The following is a 17,558-nucleotide window of genomic DNA, read 5'->3' on the forward strand; positions in this document are numbered from 1 at the left end:
GATGGTCCTTGCACCTTGTGCCGCGTGCGCTTAACTCTCTGTGCTACCGCCTGACTCCCTGTTTTTATTTTTTATTTAAAAAAAGGAAACATTGACTAAGCCATAGGATAAGAGGAGTACAACTCCACACAATTCCTACCATCTGAACTTCATATCCCATTCTCTCCCATGATAGCTTTCCTATTCTTTATTCCACTGGGAGTATGGACCCAAGTTCATTATAGGATAGAGAAAGTGGAAAGTCTGGCTTCTGTAATTGCTTCCCCACTGAACATAGGCATTAACAGGTTGATTCATACTCCCAGCCTGCCTCTCTCTTTACCTAGTGGGGCTCCAGACACACTGAAGGGGTTGTCTGTCCAGGGAAGTCCTGTTGGCATCATGGTAGCATCTAGAACCTGGGGGCTGAAAAGAGAGTTAACATACAAAGAAAAACAAGTTGTTGACTAATCATGAACCTAAAGGCTGGAACAGTGCAGATGAAGAGTTCGGGGGAGAGGTATCCATTTTGTAAATAACTAGTAGGCATATTTTAGTTATATTCCAAAGGGCCTGTGGCTATACTAGTTTTTTTTTTTTTATTTTTTCCCTGAGCCTGAAATCTGATGTGTAGATGGATCCAAGTTATTGTCTGGGGAAATTATTTCATGACTGTAAAAAGGACCAGAAAGCTGGATCAGGAAAGAGAGTAGCTCCTAAATACGGGAAAGCTGTATATATATTGTTGACTGTAAACACCATCGATTTGATCTGATCTGGGGTCCATATACAGCTTAAGAGCCTATGTGACCTCTGTATCCCTGCAGATCTGTGTTCACATTCTGTGATCATGAGTAGGAACATTCCAAACTGCCCCAGTATCCCCATCTTCCTCAGGTGAAAGATAGCATATGTCGTTCAGCCTCTGTTTGGAGGATGGAGCATTCTCTAGTATTGTTGATCCAAGTTGAGGGCAAGGTCTTATGGAGGCCCACAAAGGGGTCAGTTGTGTTGTTCCTGAGAGAGATGACTGGTAACACTGGTGAGAGGGATTTATTCAAGGTCTAGGTCCATCATGTCTGTATGGGAATCTCATAACTTCCCTTCTAGGACCCCAGCTGATAGGGTGGCCTGATAATAACTAAAGGGTCATTGTTAAAGTATGCCAGTCTTTTGCCCTTACTCAGCTTTTGCAGTCCTTATTTTGATAAAGTTAGCTTTGGAGTGAGTGAAGGAAGCGTAATAGGAAGTAGATGAGGAGGGTATGTATCTAAGTCTAAGTAGCCACTATTTCATTATGAACTTTATACCACTTCACTTCAGACTATTGTGTACTTTTGCTTTCAGGTATATTTTTTGACCTGATTTATGGATACATGTGAACATATGCTCTATCTCATGGGATCTGATCTATATATAGGTTTAGGGACTTTGTTAGGAAGTGAACCACCTGGAATGGAATTAGTGAATCCTTTGAAAGGAAAGGCCTCACCCGAGTAATGAGGCTGAAGGGTTGACAATTCATGCCTGACATCTCTGGACACAGTCTGAAGTAAAGCATGCTGTGGTGCTACTTGTTGCTTTCAAAAGCTGAATATTTTATTTGATTCCCCATATATACTACAAAGAAATTAATAGATGATGGAAAACTGGTTCCTGAGGTAGGAAATATATTCCCACCCCAAGTCTTAAAAATTTTTTAAGTTTGCAAAATATTTACAGACACTGTGTAGAAATAAAGACTGAAGGGTTCCCAAGGCAAGGAAACTCCAGCTTCAATCTAAATAGCTTAGTTCTTCAGGACTATAGGTAAACCAAGACATGACTATGTGAATAAGTGATAATGTGAAAGGATTTTCTACCTTAGGAGAGCAACAGTATAGGTTGAGTCCCAACTTTAACTTTTATATATCTACCATCTTGCTATATTTTGTTAAACTTTGGTTTAGTCAGATATATCTTAATCTTTAGGAAATTCAGACTTCAATAAAAATGCTAATTTAAAATAAAATCTGTCACTGAGGCAATGGGTCATATTAGAAAGGAGACTAATCTGTATCTGCTATAGTTTCTAACATTGAATCCTCACTGGTGAGTTGTACTTGGAATTGAACATAGGACTTCTGAGTCTCAAGCATTAAAATATTTTGTATGACCACTATACTGTCTCCCCAGTCCTGAAGTATAGTTTTAAAACATACAAATAAAATGATTTAAGATAATGATAGTCTATGTTACTTGCTTTTTTTCCCTTCTTAAAAGACTGGGGACAAGATAATGTGAGTTAAGGAAGAAAGATTGGGAAAATGGTTGTGCTACGGAATTTCTTTAGATTGTTTAGTTAATCACTATTATAAAAGAAATATTTGTGTTCCCCTAAAATCCACATATTAAATTCTACTCCTGGGTGAGGTAGATAGCATAATGCTTATGCAAATAGACTCTTAGACCTGAAACTCAAAAGTCCCAGGTTCAAACCCCCATACCACCATAAGATAGAGCTGAGCTATGCTCTGGTTAAAAAATAATAATAATAATCATTAGTCTAGGGATATTTGGGGGCATATTTATTCATTTATTTTGCAAATCATATATTTATGAGAAATAATTCTTTCAGGACTTTATGCTCTATTTTCCTTGTGAGACTTTTATTTTTAAATACTTGGATTCCATTTTAGATTGAACGCCTTTCATATCAGGTAGTCAAAATATGCTGGTATCAAGAGTGAAGACTTAATGAATCAGGGTTAATCTCTTATAAGAATAAGGTGGGGCCCAGGTGGTGGTGCACTTGGTTGAGTGCCCATGCGACAATGCAGAGGGACTAAGGTTCGAGTCTCCAGTCCCCACCTGTAGGAGGAAAGCTTTGTAAGTGGTAAAACAGTGCTTCAGGTATCTTCCTCTACATCTCCTCCAACCCTCTCGATTTCTGGCTGTCTTGATCCAATAAATAGAGATTATAATATAGTTTAAAAAATAATCAGGTGGGGGGCAGGTGGGGTGCACCTGGTTGATCTTATATATTACAGTGCACAAAGACCCAAGTTCAAGTTACCTGGTCTCCAACTGCAGTTGGAAATCACCCGTGGTGAAATAGTGCTGTAGGTGTCTCTCTGTCTCCTTTCCTCTTTATCTCTCTCCCATTTCTCTCAATTTCTCTCTGTCTAATAGTAAATACATTAATTTTTTTCTTATCTTTATTTATTGATTGGATAGAGACAGGTAGAAATCAAGAGAGAAAGGGGTGATAGGGAGAGGAACAGAGAGACACCTGCAACACTGCTTCACCACTTGTGCAGCTTTCCCCCTGCAGGTGGGGACCAGGGGATCAAACCTGCATCCCTGCACATTGTAACATGTGCACTCAAGCAGATGCGCCACCATCCATGCCAATACATTTATTTTTTTTTAAAAAATAAATAATCATCTAGAGGGTTACTTTATGGGATGTTAAATGAAATCAGAAGTGCACCCAGTCCAAATTTCACAGTGCGTTTCCTTCTTTGATACTTAATTCTTTGTATTAGTGGGTTCATTCTATACTCATTATTTTCTTTAGAGATTATCTCATTTAAAATAATCCATTTGATATCCACACAACCAAAGCAAAGGACTCAGGGGATGAGAAAGGACTTTAGAGGGTATTGGGGTCCAGTGTACCATGGCAGAAAGGAAGATTATTAAACAGACATCTCTCACCTCCCAATACAATGATTTTGGGGGTGGAGAGAAAAGAAAAAAAAGTGGTTTACAACCTTAGGAAGTTTCTCTGATTGCTATCTTTGGAACTGTGGTGGACACTTTACTTGGGACCACTTCCTTCAGCCTTTCTAGTTTATAAGCTCTAATAAAGTTCACTGGTCCTCCTGGTACATTCTTTGTTATCATCTGTCATTACCTACAACCTTTAAGAATTAGGTTCAAATTTGGACTGGGTTTGGTGTTTTGTACAAAAGTGAAGGACTTGGGGTAGGGGGAACTTTCAGGTCCTGGTGCATAATGTGGAGGCGGACCTCGGCTGAGGGTGAGTGTTTTGCAGAAAATTGAGAAATGTTACACATGTATTAACAACTTTATTTGCTGTAAACTATTAATCCCCCAATAAAAAAGAAGTCATTGAAAAACTATGTGAAAAAATAATTGACTTTGTGTCTTTGTGGTATCACCCTCACCTTTATAAATGAAGTCTTGGTAGAGGAAACTCAAGAAGAATTTGTTCTGCTTTATATCTTAACGCTTTTCAACTACCAAGTTGCAGATGCTACCATAGCGCCGACCTGACTTCCCTGGGTGGATGAGCTTACCAATGTGTTCCGGAACCCCATTTCCCCAGAGCCCTACTCCACTAGGAAAAGATAGAGACAGTCTGGGGGTTTAGATTGATCTGTCAATGCCCATATCCCCTGAGGAAGCAATTACAGATGCCAGACCTTGTACCTTATGCTCCCCATAAAGAACTCTGGTACATACTCCATAGGGATAAAGAATAGGGAAACTTCCAATGGAGCAGACAGGATACAGAGCTCTGGTGGTGGGAATTGTACCCCATTTATCCCACAATATTGTTAATCATTATTAAACCACTAATAAAAAGAAAGATAAAAAGAAAAAGAAAAAAAAGAATACCATGGAAAAGGTCTCACATAGAGACAGGAAAGAAAGTACCAGAGCTAAGAGTGTAACTATGCAAATACAGACCAACCAGGGGAACTTGCGATCTTGACTGCAGCTCACCTTAGAGATAACATGCTACCTACTGTATGCAGAAGGTGGTGTGCGAAGCTTAGCTTTCTCTGTAAGAGCTAGCAGACAAAAACTTTGCCATGACCTATTAAAAGGTTTAAAAAAATAATATGTGATGTTTTTTTTAAATTGGACACTAAACTTAAGTGATTTTTTTCATTTGAAAAATGAATAGATTGTTTGCAATTGTTTTGACACACTTCACAAAAGTAATGAAAATTTAAGACATACTGCATATGCCATTCTAAGATCAAATAATGATATGGAATTATTTTAGAAGCCAGCACAATAAAATAGTTTACAATACAAATGAGCAAGAATATGCTTGATCTCACCTATTAATGTATTAACATTGTCCATTACTTAAACAGTTCACAAGTCTAGTATAAATTAATAGTTATGTAAAGTTCAATCAATTACTGATATGCCGAGTGCTATAAAAATGAGAAAGATAGGGAGTCGGGCAGTAGCTCAGCAGGTAAAGTACAGGTGGCACAAAGTGCAAGGGACAACATAAGGATCTCGGTTTGAACCCTGGCTCCCCACCTGCAAGGAACTCACTTCACAAGCTGTGAAGTAGGTCTGCAGATGTCTGTCTTTCTCTCCCCCTCTCTGTCTTCCCTACTCTCTCCATTTCTCTCTGTCCTATCCAAAAACAATGACATCAATAACAACAACAATAATAACCACAACAATAAAACAACAGGGCAACAAAAGTGAATAAATACATTAAAAATGAAAAAGACAGTAAAATATAAGCAATTTAGAATTATTTTAGGTTTTCAGTAATCACCACAAAGGCTGAGAAACATTTAGACTGTTTTTACTAGGTTGTAACTGTAATACTGATTTATTTTCTGAGTATATAGAAGCTGAAAGGAAGTCTATATGATTGAAAACAGTATAACATGCTTCTTAAAAATTACAACAAATCACACTAGCCTATTTCATTCCTATGTTCCGGAAAAGCTGAATAGAAATAAATCGTATATAAAAAACCCTAAGTATAATGGGTATGTGAATTTATGTGTAAAGTTATACATTCCCTAACACACCAGGGAAAGAATCCTGTCCTTTCCCTCCTTCTGCATTACCTACCTATAATCTATGTTACATTTACCTGAGACCAAGGAAAATGTCCTGTAATGTTGTTTGAGCACTTGTCTCTTTACATGGATTTAACTTGAAGCCATTGAAAAGAATATTTTATGACATTTTCCAAAACATGTGTAATGGACTACATTGACCTCTGGAAATAGACTTGGCCCCAAACTACTTTACAGTGAAGATAATTTACTTAGATAAAAGTTAGATGAACTCAGTTCCATCCCACCACAAAAATAGCCTTTCTTTCATGTTACAGATTTAAAAATGCTTTTATTTGCTCTTGAAGTAATAGTAAAAATTAAATCATAAAAATATTAGTTTTTAGATTTTAATAAATCAAACTGTAATCTCAGAAGAAGAAAACAATAGTACCTGAAAAATGTTTTAGATTAAATATAAGGAAATAGGAAAAAAAAAAGCAGGATGAAAATAATGTTATAATTTGAGTTAATTGTTGCTTAGAATAGAAAGGTATTATGCTATGGTGGCAAGTTAACCAATAGTATTTTGCAGTACATTGCATGTTAGGGACAAATTCATCAAGTTCTGGAAGCAATGATTTATATTAGATGTCATAGAAAGAAATAAAATATAATTTATATTAAATGAATAGATTCACATGTTTACATTATATGATGGAACTACTTAAAAATGGAGATCCTAACAAAGGGATTTTTTTCAAAGTTAACCCAATTACCAAATAATGTGATTATAGCAATAACTGTCTATTGTCTTCTTAAACAAAAGACAGCAGGAACCTCACATTTCCTCTATAGAGCCTATATTTTCCCCAGTCCTGGAACCTCTAGGATGAGGTTCACTTTCCTGCATGCTTCTCTCAATTCATACCAAATGATATTGCATCCACTGATCCCATCCTAATCAATACAACGAGAACCACCTCAGCATGCTTCACTACAGACTGTGTCCAGAGACTTCAGGTGTGGAATGTGAACCCTTCAGCTTCATTACTCTGGTGAGACCTTTCCTTTCATAGTATTCTCTAATTCCATTCCTGGCAAGTCACGTCCTAACAAAGTCCCAAAACCTAGATATAGACCAGGTCCCATGAGATAGAGCATATGTTCACATGTATCCATAAATTAGGGCAAAATAATTCTAGATAAGATGAGAGAAAGAGGGAGAAACATCAGTATGTCATAATGCTCCCAGGTGGTATACTGGAGGCTCTTGCCTGGGTCTTCTGAGTGGCAAAAAAGGTATTTTCCCAGGTAAATTGTCTCTGTGACCCCACCCCCAAACAAAATTTAAATAAAATGACATATAACTGATAATCTAATTTGTTTAGATAAGAATTAATAGCTAATATTCAGTCATTATTAATGTCAGTACTTTACTGATAAAGACACAAAAATAATTGTCACATATAATTGAATATAGACTGTACAATTAATATCTAACCAGCTGTTCTTTCTAAATTTCATTTATGATATTTATGGTAAGATTAGAAAAATTATATGTCTTGAAAATGTATGGTTTTATGGCTAGAGGGTTGGGATTCTAATTCTGTCCTCAATATGTAGCGGAATACTAGCAGTTACAATAATCACTGCAGTCAAAATATGTTTTTCATTCTATTTTGTTAATATCTAGTTTTTAAATATCATTTTATTGGAGGATTAGTGGCTCACAGTACCATTGCTAACACAGAGACATAAAATGTCATATCCCTGTGATAGGAATCTGCAGAACTTTCTCATCCCTTGGCCCTTTTCCACCATTTTTCAACAGGACTCTAAAGTGTACCACCACTCGCTTTTAGGTCCCTCTCTTCCCTCATTCCCCAACTCCTTTGCTTTAATGCAATTTCATTTGTTTATAAAAAAACATAAATTGAGAGCAAAGGGGAAGACAGAGAGGAAGACAGAGAAATATAACTGCTTGTGTAGCTCCCCCCCACAAAGGTATGGAGGCATAATAGCTAGCTCTTATTAATTTTTGGCAATTACTTTGTAATTCCATCCATCAAAATGAATAATTTTAAATTATTATTAATCTACAAAGTGTAAGTAGACAATCTCAACACATTTTTTATAATATTTACAAAATTCAAATACATGTAAACCTACAACAATTTGATATATATATATATATATATATATATATATATATATAATGTGATTCTATAAGAACTAAAGATAATATACATATCATGTATATAAAGTTGCTGTAGGTTTACATGTATAACATTTTATTATTATGATTACTATTTTTTCCTCCAGGTTTATTACTGGGGCTCAATGTCTGCACTATGAATCTATTGCTCCTGGAAGCCACTTTCCCATTTTGTTACCCTTATTCTTTATCATCGTTGTTGTTATTATTATTGTAGAGGCTGTCATTGTTGGATAGGACAGAAAGAAAACTAGAGAGGAGGGGAAGACCTAGAGAGGGAGAGAAAGATACCTGCAGACCTACTACATCACTTGTGAAGTGACCCTCCTCCAGGTGGGGAGCCAAGGGCTGGAACCAGAATCCTTGTGCTGGTCTTTGTGCTTTATACCATGTGTGCTCAACCCACTACCATACCGCCTTCCCTCCAGAATTTTGTTATTTTTAAAACTGCATTTGGGGACATGATTTATATGACAGTTTTTATCACAAGAGTACAGAATGTACAGGTACAAGAGGCCAGGTGGTGGCACACCTGGTTGAGCACATGTGTTATAATGTGCAAGGACCCAGGTTTGAGCCCCGGTCCCCACCTGCAGGGCGAAAGCTTTGTGAGTGGTGAAGCAATATTGTAGATGTCTCTCTGTCTCTTTTCCTCCCTTTCCTCTCGATTTCTGGCTGTTTGTATGCAATAAATGAAGATAAAAAAAACTTTAAAAAAATCTACAGGTACCATACCATGACAGGTAACTTTGCACCACTCCCAACCCCATTCGAACATGCTTGCATTTCAGTCCTTGAAGGGATACACTGTTTACAGTAGAGAATATGAGAGATATTAATGTGGTTATATCTACATCTATTACACACATACACATATATTTATTCTTTTTATGTTTTTAATTTATTGTCATCAGAGTTATTGTTGGAGTTTGACTCCTGCCCAAGGAATGCATGGCCCCTGCCTCCTTCCTTCCTTCCTTCCTTCCTTCCTTCCTTCCTTCCTTCCTTCCTTCCTTCCTTCCTTCCTTCCTTCCTTCCTTCTGTTGCAGAAATCATCCCCCAAAACGAGACCAGAGCCAGGTGTGGTGAATAGAGAGGAGTTTAATACTCTGTTTGGCAAGAGAACTAGATCTCTCCAGGAAGTTTTCTGCGCCCTGACAAAGGAGCAACACTCCTTAATAGAGTTTCACAACTTGATTATAAAGAGAATGCAGACATTGGCACACTGCAGACACATAATCTTTCACCCTGGTGCGAGTTGGATACAGGGAATTTATGTCTTCTGGCTAGGCTGTATTCCTCCCTAGCTGTCCTGCTTAGGAATGTGGAGCGAGGAGGTACAGTTGCTGCATTCACTGCTGTGAGATCCATCAGGCACAAAGGAAATACAGACATAGGCTCTATGTCCTTATGTCACAGAGGAAATACAAATCTCTACCAGGCACATAGATTAAATACCTATATAGGGTGAATCAGGAGAGTATGCACTGTGTTCATCTATTTTTCCATTTCACTACCTTCTTTCCTTCCTTTTTTTTTCCTTTTCTCTCTCTCTCACACTATTTTTCTTTTTTTATTTTATTTTATTTTTTTATTTTTATTTTTAAATTTTTTATTTAAGAAAGGATTAGTGAACAAAAGCATAAGGTAGGAGGGGTACAACTCCACACAATTCCCACCACCCAATCGCCATAACCCACCCCCTCCCATGGTAGCTTTCCCATTCTCTAGCCCTCTGGGAGCATGGACCCAGGGTCGTTGAGGGTTGCAGAAGGTAGAAGGTCTGGCTTCTGTAATTGCTTCCCCGCTGAACATGGGCGTTGACTGGTTGGTCCATACCCCCAGTCTGCCTCTCTCTTTCCTTAGTAGGGTGTGTCTCTGGGGAAGCTGAGCTCCAGGACACATTGGTGGGGTCTTCAATCCAGGGAAGCCTGGCCAGCATCCTGGTGGCATCTGGAACCTGGTGATTGAAAAGAGAGTTAACATATGAAGCCAAACAATTTGTTGAGCAATCATGGATACCAAGCTTGGAATAGTGGAGAGGAAGTGTTAGGGAGGTACTCACTGCAAACTCTAGTGTAATCCTGCTTTCAGGTATATATTTTGCAGTAGTTTATGGATACGTGTGCACATAAGCTCTCTCTCACAGAAACTGGTGTATATCTAGGTTATGGGACTTTGTTAGAAAGTGAACTACCTGAGATGAAATTAGAGTGTACTATAAAAGGAAAGGTCTCACCCGAGTAATGAAGCAGAAGGGTTGTCATTCCACACGTGAAGTCTCTGGATACAGTCTGAGGTGAAGCATGTTGAGATGGCAATCGTTGCTTTGGTTAGGTTGTGATCGGCGGATGCAATATTATTTGGTTTGGATTGGGAGATGCATACGGGAAAGTGGGCCCTATCCAAGGGTGCCAGGACTGGGGGAAGTAGGGGCTCTATAGTGAAGATGTGAGGTTCCTGCTGTCTTAGGGTTCAAAAAGACAATCAATAGTTAATATTATTATCACATTATTTGTTAATTGGGTTAACTTTGAAAAGTCCCTTTGTTATGGTTTGCTGTACAGTACCCAGTATCTTGTATATAGCTGTGCTATTGGAAGCTTCTAATCTACTTGGTCTAGGCTTTTGAATAAATATCATCAAAATGAATATTCTCCCCAGAGCCATATACAAATTTACAGCAATACCCATCAAAGTTCCACCAGGCTTCTTTAAGAGAATAGAACAAACACTACAATCATTTATCTGGAACCTGAAAACACCTAGAATTGCCAAAACCATCTTAAGGGAAAGAAACAGAAATGGAGGCATCACACTCCCAGACCTTAAACTACATTATAAAGCCATCATCATCAAAACAGCATGGTACTGGAACAAAAATAGGCACACAGACCAGTGGAACAGAATTGAAAGCCCAGAAGTAAATCCCAACACCTATGGGCATCTAATCTTTGATAAGGGGGCCCAAAGTATTAAATGGAAAAAGGAGGCTCTCTTCAATAAATGGTGCTGGGAAAACTGGGTTGAAACATGCAGAAGAATGAAATTGAACCACTTTATCTCACCAGAAACAAAAATCAACTCCAAATGGATCAAAGACCTAGATGTCAGACCAGAAACAATCAAATACTTAGAGGAAAACATTGGTAAAACACTTTCCCACATACACCTCAAGGACATCTTTGATGAATCAAACCCAATTGCAAGGAAGACCAAAGCAGAAACAAACCAATGGGACTACATCAAATTGAAAAGCTTCTGCACATCCAAAGAAACTATTAAACAAACAGAGAGACCCCTCACAGAATGGGAGAAGATCTTCACATGCCAGACATCAGACAAGAAACTAATCACCAAAATATATAAAGAGCTCAGCAAACTTAACCGCAAAAAAGCAAATGACCCCATCCAAAAATGGGCAGAGGAAATGAACAAAACATTCACCACAGAGGAGATCCAAAAGGCTAACAAACATATGAAAAACTGCTCTAGGTCACTGATTGTCAGAGAAATGCAAATTAAGACAACACTAAGATACCACCTCACTCCTGTAAGAATGGCATACATCAAAAAGGACAGCAGCAACAAATGCTGGAGAGGATGTGGGGACAGAGGAACCCTTTTACATTGCTGGTGGGAATGTAAATTGGTACAGCCTCTGTGGAGAGCAGTCTGGAAAACTCTCAGAAGGCTAGACATGGACCTTCCATATGACCCAATAATTCCTCTCCTGGGGTTATACCCCAAGGACTCCATAACACCCAACCAAAAAGAGGTGTGTACTTCTATGTTCATAGCAGCACAATTCATAAAAGCTAAAACCTGGAAGCAACCCAGGTGCCCAACAACAGATGAGTGGCTGAGAAAGCTGTGGTATATATACACAATGGAATACTATGCAGCTCTCAAGAACAATGAACCCACCTTCTCTGACCCATCTTGGATAGAGCTAGAAGGAATTATGTTAAGTGAACTAAGTCAGAAAGATAAAGATGAGTATGGGATGATCCCACTCATCAACAGAAGCTGACTTAGAAGATCTGAAAGGGAAACTAAAAGCAGGACCTGATCAAATTGTAAGTAGGGCACCAAAGTAAAAACCCAGTGGTGAGGGGTAGACATGTAGCTTCCTGGGCTAGTGGGGGGTGGGAGTGGGCGGGAGGGATGAGTCACAGTCCTTTGGTGGTGGGAATGGTGTTTATGTACACTCCTAGCAAAATGTAGACATATAAATCAGTAGTTAATTAATATGAGAGGGGGAAGTCAATTGTATGTCTCAAAGTTTCTCAAAAGACAAACTGAATCTTTTTTTCTTTCATTTGTTCATAAAAACAGATAAATTGAGAGGAAAGGGAGGGATGGAGAGGGAAAGAGCAATGTAACTGTGCAGTTTTCCTCATGCAGGAAAGGAGACAAATACTTTTTTTTTTTAACTGTATAGGGCATAGTAAGTAGTCTTTATTAATTTTTGGCAACTACTTTGTTAATTTCATTCTTCAAAATTAATATTTTAAAAAAATCACTAGAAAATTGGAATCATGAATATATTTGAAAATAATAAGGATGTGTTCTGAAAATTTTTATACTGTGGTTAGACATTTAATGTTACAAAAGATATTCATAGGGGTCTTTATGTTTAACTTTTATTTTTGCATAATTGTTTCTTACACTTTTGTTAGTTATTTATAATATGCTTTTTCATGTTCCCCCTATTACTGTTATTTTATTTTTGTATCAGATTTTATTAGTGTGTATATGCTTACCAAAACTGGAACTGTATTATTTACTGAGACTCCAAAAATCTCTTGGAGAAAGGAATTTTTACATTAATAAGTAATCACTCTATCTAATGAGATTGAGTTCCTCAATTTTGTGTTCATATGAGTAAGTTATCTTTACATTGTGATGAAAGCTAGAACTTATGAGTAGTATAAGAAAACCATATACTCTTAAGTGATTCTGAATACTTGAGTCCTTATGTTACCTTGCAAATAAAAAACAAAATTAAAGCAATAAAATACAAAACCAAATGGGAGGAATAAGACAAACTCTTCTCAATTTATAAATATAATCAACTGAAACAAAATAGGCAACTGAATAGCCACATGGAGATATTCTATGCTATTGCTGTTTCAACTGCCCACTGATACTGGAGATGTAATTCTGTGATAAAATGATTGCTTGGTATGTTTGAGACACCAAATTTTTTCATTGTCATCATAGCACCAGGAGTACCACACATTTCTTAGCCATTCATCTGTCCTTAGGAATCTGGATTGCTTCCAGGTTTGGCCTACTACAAATTGTGCTGCTATGAACATTGAGGTACATAGATCTTTTCAGATACGTAATTTTTGTTTTGGGTGGAGAAAGAGAAGAAGAGACGGAAGGGATAGGTTGAGCTGGAGAAAGAGGGACATCTGTAACACTATTAAATTCTTCATGAAGCTTCCCTGTGGATGTGGAAATCCAGGCAACATGTATGTTCTCTAAGGTGTGTGACTGCCTAGTCTAAATTCAGTGAATTTGTTACGTTTCTTGATTGTGTAATTTAATAGAGAAAACTTTATATAGTGAAAATTATCAAGATATTTTGGAATATCACCATACTTTTCTAATTTTAAACATGCAAAGTATATAATTATTGTTTTGAAAGATATGATAAAGTATTTCTGTAAAAGCAATAAAAAAGTCAATGCAATCTATCAAATGAAAATAACAGGAATATCTGCTATTACCATTATTTTTACAGAGATGTTTTTGAGGGACAATAAATTATACTACTTTATGATAGTTTGATTTTTAGAAAATTCAAAATAAATATCTAGATTTCTTAAATAGTAAAAAGATAGTGAAAACATGACAAAATATGATTATTACAGCTTAAAATTCCACACTAACATTTTTATAAAAGAAAAATAATCTCAATTTTGTACGTGTGCATTTTATAACAAAAGTATCAATTTGATGAAATAACTAAATTTAGCATTGCATTATTTGTTAACTTTAGTAATATTAATATTTGAATAATTAAACTTTGACTCCTTATAGGATAAATATGGACTAAATCAACCAGAATTTTTCAGTTTTTCAGAAATTCTCTATATGAGATCAATTTCCAACTGAACTGACATATTATTTGAACAGTATCCAAAAAAAAAAAATCAAATTTAGAAGACACCTCGTGCACTTTGTTTAGATGTTAAACTTTGAATTTCCTTCACATGTTTAAAATATGTTTCTTATATATTTAATTGTATAATGTAGAGTTTATTTCTTTGTATGTTGATAATCTCCTTCTAAATGACAAGCTTTAAAATAAAGAAAAGGAAAAAATTTTAAACCTTAGAAAATTATTTTAATAGTAGTTTAAATAGTTTCTGTTGTTTCTCACTCAGTCTTTATATTTGCTTTTTATTGTCTTTATGAATTTTTCATGGCAGGATGTCTGGTAGAATTAAAGCACTATCATCTTTTGTAATTTTATTCAATGTTATAACATATAGTTTCAGAGGTTTCTTGTCTTAAATGAAAGAGTTGAAAATGAGGAGTTGGGCGGTAGCGCAGCGGGTTAAGTGCAGGTCGTACGAAGCTCAAAGTCTGGCATAAGGGTACAGATTTGAGCCCCCTGCTCCCCACCTGCAGGGGAGTTGCTTCACAAATGGTTAAGCACGTCTGCAGGTGTCTATCTTTTTCTCCCCCTCTCTATCTTGCCCTCCTCTCTCCCTTTCTCTCTGTCCTATCCAACGACAACATCAATAATTAATAATAATAATAATAATAATAATAATAATAAATACAACAATAAAGCAACATGGGCAACAAAGGGAATAAATAAATAAACACATACAATTTATAAATACTTGAAAATATGTATGAGCATCAAATTTCAGTTCATAGATTTTTCTGAACTGAAATATGAACAGCTAAGAAAAATTCATTTTTGCCTCTTCTTTAAGTGGGGACTGAATAATAAACTGTTGACTAATCATGAACCTAAAGGCTGGAATAGTGCAGATGAAGAGTTGGGGGGGGGTTCCTGTATTTTGTAGATAGCTAGTAGGCATATTTTATTTATATTCCAAAACCACTTTCAGTGACATTAATGTTATTGTGCCTTATAACATGGCATTGTTATCACCAGCTTTTTCTAAATGTCTGCATTAACATAATCAGGTCAGCAGATTCATGGGTTGTCTTCGGAAGATGTTTTTTTATAGGCTCTAGAGAGAATTGATTATTTCACTTGTAAAGTCTTACTAAGTTTGAAGATAAATAGGTGCCTGAGTGCATATTTGAAGAATATCGAATTTTAAACAATATCACTAACATATTATGTGACATTTTAAAAATCCATAACTGAAAAAAGACTTTTATCTTATTTCTAAAAGTGATAATTAGATCTATTAATACTAAATACTAAAAAACTAAAAAATGAAGCAATAATAGTAACTTATTAAAAGAAAAATACATAATATTCAAAACAACTACACTCAGTTTAAAAGAATCAATAAAATTTACAAAGAAAAAAATTAAATGACCAAGAAAATCTAAGCAAATAATACATAATTTATTTTTATAGTCTGTAACTAACATGCTGTTGTCAAAGGTGTTTGAAAGCTTGTATCCTTTCTCTCCTGAATAAGACAGGGAATCTCTGCAGTTATGGAAAGATTGGTCTGATGTTTGGAATTTGGAAAGAATCAATTTCTCTAATTTCTCTCTCTCTCTCTCTCTCTCTCTCTCTCTCTCTGTGTGTGTGTGTGTGTGTGTTTGTGTGTGTGTGATTCTGGGACTTCACTTTTTCATAGTCAGAGAAAGAAGGAAAGACATAAAGTTTCCTTCAGTGTAGTGGTGTCTAGGTTCGAACCTGGCTATGCAGACGCACAGTAGTGCAGGATGCAAATGAACCATTTTTGCTAGTTAGTGGATTGTAATTTGCATGGTCTGGCAAGAACTAATTATCTTCTGTGTTCTTGTTTTTCATTGGATTAAGGCAAAAAGGTTAACAAATAAGAATTCTAGACCCTATTTCAGGCAGGGCTGGCCAACAACTAAGTAATTCTAGTTTTCAAGTCAATAGCTCCCTTATCCCCCATATATCTGTTCCTGTGAATTCTTTGAGAATAGTATTAATATTATGAAGACACTACATAGCATCATTAAACATGGGTTGGGAACATCTGGCTTGTGGGTCATATACAGTCTGAGAAATCTTTTGATCTGGCCCTGAGAAAAAAACTGTATGCAATATATCAATAAAGTGCTGATTTTTAAGTTGATATTTTTGCATAGTTGCTAAAGATGTTGTAAATATCAAATGGCCCATAGTATAAAAAATTTTCCCCACCCCTATTATAGAATAACTAAAAATTGTTTTGATAAAGATCACACATCATAATCAAAATAAAAACTACTATATATGTAATAACTTTCTATAGATGTACTTACAGAAAAAAGTTAAATATCTCTCACTTAGAAATTGATTCATTTATCACACAAAAATTAGGCTTACTGGAGAAATATATATATTAGTCTGTTATTATATATTACATTTTGGGGGTATATGTGACAAAATAAGCATCAACAAATCAATTGTGTACTGACAAGCTGAATTAAAATTCATTGAATATTCACAAACTAAGTATTTTATAAGCTATGTTATCAGATTCAAATACGAACATAAATGTGACTAAAAGTGAGATTGAGCTGGCAGAGGAAAGTAAGGAGGAGAGCTCTGCTGATAAGTACTGAGTCAAGAAAAGAAAAGGGTGTAGGTTAACAGAGCTCTCTGATAGTGTGCTGCTCTGAATTTGTGCAACCGAGGTTCAAATCTGATCCCCACTGATTTGAACAAAGCTTCCATGCTGTGACCACTTTCACAATCTCTCTGTCTCTGTATCTATCTAAAACAAATTAGATTTAATTAAAGTAATATATAATCCTGTTCTACAGGATTTTATTTAGGATCTCGGTATCTGTGTTCATCTGACATATTGATCTGTGGCTTTCTGTTTGGCTAACTCTCTGTCTGCTTTTGATATAAAGATGATGTTGGCTTCATAAAAGGTGGAAAAGCATGTTCCTGCATTGTTGATAGTTTGGAAGAGCTTGTAAAGTAGAGCTGTTAGCTCTTCCTTGAAGGTTTTGTAGAAATCATTTGTGAAGCTGCCCAGGCATGTACTGTTGTTGTTGGGAAGTCTTTTGATGACTGCTTCCATTTCATTGGTTGTAGTTGCTCTATTGATATTTTCTAGGTCTCTTTGCCTCAGTCTTGGGAGGTTGTATGCTTCAAGGAACTTAACCACTTCTTCCAGATTCTGTAGTTTGGTGAGATCCAGTTGTTAATAAAAACCTTGCATGACCATTTGGATTTCTGTGTTATCTATTGTGATCTCTCCTCTTTCATTTGTTATTTGATTAATGAGATTCATCTCCCTTATTGCTGGGAATACTGTGAACCAAGTTGAGCATGGTGAAGCTTTTCCCATTGAAAAATGGGGAACAGAGGAAATAAATCTTCCTGTAAGACTCCATCTTATGAGGTTGAACTTGGAAGAGGCACGGATTCAGTTTTTTGCTTCCCTGTC

This window comes from Erinaceus europaeus, chromosome 3, assembly GCF_950295315.1.
Source record: "Erinaceus europaeus chromosome 3, mEriEur2.1, whole genome shotgun sequence".
NCBI classification, from domain to species: Eukaryota; Metazoa; Chordata; class Mammalia; order Eulipotyphla; family Erinaceidae; genus Erinaceus; species Erinaceus europaeus.